This window comes from Sander lucioperca, chromosome 2 (assembly GCF_008315115.2).
Source record: "Sander lucioperca isolate FBNREF2018 chromosome 2, SLUC_FBN_1.2, whole genome shotgun sequence".
Lineage (NCBI taxonomy): Eukaryota > Metazoa > Chordata > Actinopteri > Perciformes > Percidae > Sander > Sander lucioperca.
The window spans coordinates 15847485-15854844 of NC_050174.1; the positions used below are offsets into that span (position 1 = coordinate 15847485).

Genomic DNA, 7360 nt, shown 5'->3' on the forward strand with positions numbered 1-7360 from the left:
TTCTCAGATGGCTCGTGAGACCAGACCTGGCTAGGAGGTGGCTCTAAAGAGGAGGTTCGGCAAAGACGTTGTGGTAATATGACATTACCTACAGTAAGTGTGGGTAATTCACCTATAAGGTTGCCTGTCACCTCAACTGTTGATTGATGTCTCTTGTCTTCCCCTTGGACATCATTAATTTCATCTATGAAAGTGAAATTGCTACAGTCGCTGGAAACAGTGACATGAAAGGCTGCACAAAGCAGCGCAGTATCTGACTGTATATCAAACAGTGTGAAAATATGCAGCAGTAATGGGCCTATTTTGAATGGTTATGAAAGATGTTATCCTGCTTCTCCTAACTCCTGGCTATTTCTCCAATTTCCCCTCTCTGTCTAATATATTTCATCACATTACCAACCCAGTGTTCTTATTGCTACTTTCCCAGCACCATATATGATGACAAGACAGTGACATTTTTTTTTTGCCCGGTTTAGATGTGTCAAATGCAAATAACCCTGGCTGAGATTTCAGTATTCATCCTGCATTTGTCGTCTACTTACTCCTCCTCTAGTGACATTCTGTACTCACAAGCCCCCAGGAAGAGCGCCATGTCTTAAAGCAACCATGGGCTTAGCGGATAAGGGTGGAATTGCACCCTCTGGCCCAGAAAGACTTTTCCCATAGACTTTGCATGGCAAAAGAAACTTCTACATTTCAGCGGATAATTTTTTTTGGGGTACATCAACTTACCAGACCGAACACTTAAAGAGTCCTTGTTTAAAATGTCACGTTTTTAACATTTTTAACATTTACTAGTAGCCGAATCCAGAGTTATTAAACTAGGCATGATGAACGTGCATAATGGACGCGAGCAGACTGCACTGCGCATGCTCATATGACTGTTCTCCCGAGGTCCTGCAGCTGTAATAATGGATAATGCTAACGCTAATGGTTGTAATTCACCATGTGTTCTATTAATACATCCATGGTATGTATGCTGTAAAGCCTGTAACGTGGATGAGAGATGAAGCCATGGATGTTATTAAGAGAAGCTCTGTTCACCAAACTGCAGTTTAACCTTAGTAGCTAGCGCTAGCTAGTAGCACGACATAACAATTACATCTCCATGGTTGTCTAAATACATCCTTTGTTTATTTAGATAAGCATGTAAATGATCAGGAACAACGAAAACAATGTTTAACGTTAGTGAATATTTTATACAATGAAACGGCGAGTTCATGAGTTCGCCACTTGTAAGAGACACGAGAGAGAACCTCATGAACGAGCATGTTGCAACCGGTTGCTACGACAACACAAACAAACTATTGCTAGTGCACATGTCTATCGTGACCAAGGGGGTAAGCTTCTCCTCACAATGCGTACCTCCTATGGCGCCATTTTGATGCTAACAAGCACTCACCCCCCGTTAGCATTCCATTGACTGCCATTCATTTTGACGTCACTTTGATAGCGAATAACTTTACATCTGAAGCGTTTAAAGACTTTATTTGTCCATTGTTTATTTCTAAAGAAACACGACAATGTATAAAAGGCTCCATTTCCTTGTATCTCACGTTATGGCTCCGTAGCAGACATTTTTGTAAAAATAGGCTTGTGTCATAACCACGGGACTTACTGTCGCATAGTAGAGGAATTACCGTATAGTACAGGAGAAGCTCGCAGGCAGTTTCGACTTACATTAGCTGTTTAAGTTTAATTACTAATGTTAACTAGCATTTTAGTTAGAAATAATTAGCTTAGTTATCTTCTTACATATACCTACGCTCTCCGTCTCTGCAATATTCGGAATGATTGAGATTTCTCATGGCACAGCTACCAGAAGACTTACAACTTTCAGACAGGTTGCTCACGTCACATTTACGTCGTCTCTCTGTTAGAGGCTGCACAGCAGCACTCGGTGCTCACCGGAAAAGTGCTTCTAATGGCCTTCACTGGTCTCCGTCCAGAGCAACGGGATCTGTTGGTCCATTCCAGGGCTGGACTGGCCATCTGGCATACCAGGCATTTTCCCGGTGGGCCGACGCATTTTTGGGCCGCGCCGGCCCATAAAGAACTCCTAGCGGCCCATTGGTTCATTTTTTTATTGGCACTGGCCTGACCCAATCAAATCCAAGAACCCCCTTCCCCACTCCGGGCCGTAAATTTACGAATCCCACTAGGGCCACGCCTCCCGGCCCTGAGACACGAGCTGTGATAGTTATGCTGGAAGTTTAGCATCCACGTTAAAATGGACGAACGACCACCAAAGCGCAAGGGAGGTGCCGAGAAATTACGGGAGAAAAAGAATAAGAATCTACAAGCGGATTCCTCAAAATGTGCCAACATTTCTGACATGTTTGGGGCTGTAGTAGCTGCTTCAACATCAGCATTACCTGAAGTAGAGGAAGGAGGTGAGGTGGCTGGCTATACAGAGAAGCAGAAACAACATCATGACCGGGAAGAACCCGATCAGGAGGAGAGTGACCATGACAGGGCCAGGGGAGCGAGTGAGGAAAAGATGGAAGAGAGAGTAGATGACGATGTGGTAAGGAGTAGGCAAATTAACAGGGACTCTCAGGAAGGGAGGGAGGCTGTGTGTGTGTGTGTGTGTGTGTGTTATGTGCGCCTCATGTCATAACGACAACAAGCAGTTTGGCTGTAACATTAAAGTTAGTGGCTGTCAGGTAACCTAACTGTTTAAGCTTACATTGAAAATGCTAGCGGTTGGCCTGTTGGGTAGCTGAAAAGTCTGTGTGATCTATAAAGTCAGTGTTGATACAAGCATCAGTGTTCCTTGAATTGCTTAATTAGCTTCTCTTGTATTGGTGCTCTTCTCCAGGGCATATACTACTCTCAGCTTTATTGTAGCTTTTGGGAAGGGTTATGGTTATGGTTATTGTATTCAGCAGACACTTTTGTCCAAAGCGACAAAATATGAATCTTACAATAGTTAAAATTAACAGATTATAACAGATAACAGTTTTTAAAGTTGCTAAGCCAATATTAAGCAAAATAGTAATAATAACAATAATGGCAATACCATATCAAATATCAATAATAATAAAAAATAAACAAATACCATAAATATACAAATCATAACTCTAAGAATTAATAAATTATTTAAGTGTAAGATCAACAGATAAGTCTTGAGACCCCTCTTGAAGGATCCAAAACTATCACATGAACGCAGAACACTAGGCAACTCATATCAGAGAATGCACGCATATTTTAAGAGGACTGTCTGCAGGGAATCTGTCTGACCAATCACAGGGGCCGAAAAATACCAAGGCCGATTTTTTGTCCCAGTCCAGCCCTGGTCCATTCTATATACAGTCTATGATCGTGACGTCATGGGCCAGTCAACCAGGGTTGCCAACTTAGCAGAGGTGTGGACTCGAGTCATGTGACTTGGACTCGAGTCAGACTCGAGTCATGAATTTGATGACTTCAGACTCGACTCGACAAAATGTACAAAGACTTGCAACTCGACTTGGACTTTAACATCAATGACTCGTGACTTCACTTGGACTTGCACCTTTTGACTCGAGAAGACTTGCTACTTCCCATGAAAACTGGGTAAGAAAATGTTCACACGGCCGCGCCGCTCTCAGTTTATCTGCATCTGTGAAAAAAATGTGCACCACCTGTATGCATGCAGAGAGCACGCGCGCTGCCTGCACGACATCCAATCACTGTAGTCCCACGTTGTTTTGATTCAACAGCATCTAAGCAGGCACATTGCAAGACAACCAATGAAGCACAAGCAACAACGAGCCAGTTGGCAAAATGATACCGAAGATAGTTTCGTTTGGCTATAACAATTACGAGGTAGTCGACAAAAAAAGAGTTGCAATTTGCAAAACATGCGGGTCGAAGATTACAGACGGAGCTGCCACAACGTCCAACTTTGTTCGACACCTTAAGTTGCACAAAGAAAGGTAAGTTTTGAACGAATGCTAAGCACCTTATCGGATGTATGTACCGTAACATACTAGCTGCTGCATATTTACTGTATCAACGAAACAGTAAACGCACGTCTCCCTTGCTGGTTCATGCTTACAAAAATAGGGATTTTTGAACCCTGATTATATGAGGTACATGAGTGTAGCACACTCAGATGGAAAACCTCGCCAACATCATGTCAACGTCCGTTTTAAAGTAACGCTACCATAACACAGTCACAGTAGATCCACCATTAGCCTTCCCTTTTCATATCAGGGGTTGTATTCGCTATAACTACCGCCTCACTATACATTATCCCGCTTATTACATGGCTACCTATCAAATAAATCATTACTTTGACACAAAATATTGATTTAAAAAGGAGTTTATTGATTTAAAAACGATTGTATTGCTTCCGCTAAACCGAACTGCGTCCATAGCAACGCTCTGTTTTTCATGGCAACGGTCTGTTATACTTCGCAGCGGTCTGTTATCAAGAAATAACAGGCCGCATTCTACATTGGAATTCAACCAAGCCATGTAATAAAATAAAATAATAACGATTATAGTAGTAATGTTCAGAGATGCAATAGATTATTATAGTGCAGTTCTTAACTAATGGGAATATTGTTTAGCTTATTTTTGGTTTAATTTGGTTTACTTTAATTATTTAATTTATTCAATTATTTTGTTTTGCTATACTTTTCATGCCAACTTGCCATGGCCCCCCGCACTCCCTCGCAGCACCCAGGGGTCCCCGTCCCCACTTTGAAAACCACTGCTATAAAGCATATGACTTCAGTTTCTTGAGAGAAACGGCTTTCTTATGACTTTTGAAGCAGTGAAAATATTCTTAATATTGCATACACTGAAACTGAAATGACTTGAAATGACTCGAAACTAAAATGGTAGGACTTTGGACTCGACTTGAGACTTGTTGGCTTTGACTTGTGACTCGACTCGGGACTTGCCTCATCTTTGACTCGACTTGACTCTGGACTCGAGGGCAAAGACTTGAGACTTACTTGTGACTTGCATAACAATTACTTTGTCCCACCTCTGCAACTTAGTGACTTTGACGCTAGATTTAGCGACTTTTCAGACTCCCTTAGTGACTTTTTTTCAAAAAAGCGACTAGCGACAAATCTTGTATTGTCCAGCGGGCACACGAGGTATTTCTCTCCTGTGGCCGCCAAAACAGTCTCCTCTCTCTTCTGTTCTGTGACTCACTGAGGAGCAGCCCCTCCTCCCCTCTCTCTTCATGGGCAGCAGCACTGCCCACAGTGCGCAGGCAGATAGAAAGGGGAGAAGGGACAGGGTGCGGGGGCCTCCCTTTGTAGAATTTCTGTTATTTACTTCAAAGATAGGCTACCTAAGTAATAATTATAAGGTAAAATAAATTGCTGTATTGAATTTGTGATTATTTGGCTAAAGATTTCTATTTCTTTCTATCTACCTTGCTGACAGAACCACTAAGCTTTATGCAAATGAGTGTGTAATGACGTCACATATATGCAAATGAGCGTATGACGTCATCTAGCAGCTTTTAGTGACTTTTGGAGCTGGTGGTAGCTACTTTCATTGTAAAAGAGTTGGCAACACTGCAGTCAATGCAGAAGATCCAAGCTCCATGATTGCTTTATGCGCTTTTGAGCACTCTCATTGGAATGAACAGGGCTTCCCGCCAAACGCTTCAGTCTTATATCATTATAGCATGTCAAGTAGAAGTGTGCAGAGGATCCAAATCACACCTAAGTTACAGTACATCAACTGCAGCGCATATAGAATAATGCAAAATATTTCTTTTTACTGCTCGATGTATTCGCTTACACAAAGGCCTGAGGCCTGTGTCAGACTGAACTGCTCTTAAATGCCTTGGAGGCAAAACTAGGAAACAATGAAAAAGCGAGAATGTTTGAAAAGAAAGTATTTCCAGTATTTTTATTAACCCTACATACACGTTTTATGTTTAAGTGTAGACGTTTTGAATCCTCACTTTTCTTGTTTCATCCCCAAATGTCAGTACTTCATATTAAAAACTGAATTCTGTCTAGTTCACCTACCTTAAAAGTGTTAAGGAGTTAAAGGGTAAGCGAGCATCTGGAAAGCGTACCTCCTATGGGGAGATTGTAGGCTGACAAGCCATCACCTTCCACTAGCATTCCATTGACTGCCATTCATTTTGGTGTCACTTTGACAGCGAATAACTTTACATCTGAAGCGTTTAAAGACTCTATTTATCCATTGACATTTTGTTTATAAGAAACACAACAATGTATAAAAGGCTCCATTACCTTGTATCTCACGTTATGGCCCTGTAGCAGACGATTGTGTCATAACCACGCGACTTTCTGTCGCATAGTAGAGAAATTACCGTATAGTCAGGAGAAGCTTGCAGGCAGTTTAATTACTAATTACTAATTACTAATGTTAACTAGCATTTTAGTTAGCAATAATTAGCATGTGCCTATGTTATCTCCTTACATATACCTACGCTCTCTGTCTCTGCAAGATTGGGAATCAGGGTTCGAATTATGATTTCATCTTTGTGGGAGTCTCTTTAAAAAAAAAAAAAGAAAAAAAAGGAGCCTATGAGCAGCACGTTTTGAGCATTAAACATTTCATTTCCTGCAGTCTGGTGAATTTTTATGCACCTATTTACCTTTTTCTGAATCAATGTATGCTGGAAATATCTTTAAAGGGAAACATAGATTACAATCCAAATATAAAAACATAATGGAATATATTGCAGTAAGGCTCTCAGGCATTCTGTATTGCTATTTATTCTCCTGTAGATCGACTTTTCTAATTATATCTGAGTCAGCACACATGTAGCCTAGCATCATTTACTCTTCCCTCCTCTTTTGCGTCTTTTGTTGAGGAAGTAACCTCCTTAAATGCAGCACATGACAATTATTCACCTCAATGATACATTATTCATTTTAATGGATTAATAAAGCCCTGGACTGTAATATTTCAGATGTGTTAATCCATTAAAATGAATAATGTATCATTGAGGTGAATAATTGTCATGTGCACATTTAAGGAGATGGGATATATTTTGATTGTGCACAAAGTTTTGAACATGAGCACTCATGTTCAAAACTGGAGGAGGAGTCGTGATATTTTGAGAAAAATAAAGTGATAATAGGCTATTACAAGAATAAAGTCACTATATTTCAGAAAATAATCTACCTGCACCATAGCCTGCTGTGCATTATGTAATTGCTCTGCTGATACGGTAGACCTCCTGACAGACACAGAGCCCCGTTTGAGACTCTGGTCTCTGAATGAGACAAAGTTTAGGGAAGTGCCTGTACGCTGCTCTACATCGGAGGTGGGAAACCGAAACTATGACAGAAATACACGGCGCACAAATGCGACACTTCTGCCGCAGCATGTCGACAGCAGAGTGCGTCCATCTCTATTTTTACAA

General features: G+C 41.1%; 1 long non-coding RNA gene across 1 annotated transcript; it reads right to left on the minus strand.

Annotated features, from left to right (window-relative positions):
• Nucleotides 1-710: 710 nt before the first annotated feature.
• Nucleotides 711-6975, minus strand: LOC118494646. The gene is made up of 3 exons (XR_004896774.1): nt 6964-6975; nt 1956-1960; nt 711-863 (listed from the first exon to the last, which is right to left on the minus strand). It is a non-coding gene; the product is annotated as an uncharacterized LOC118494646 (long non-coding RNA).
• Between the last annotated feature and the right edge of the window lie 385 nt (nt 6976-7360).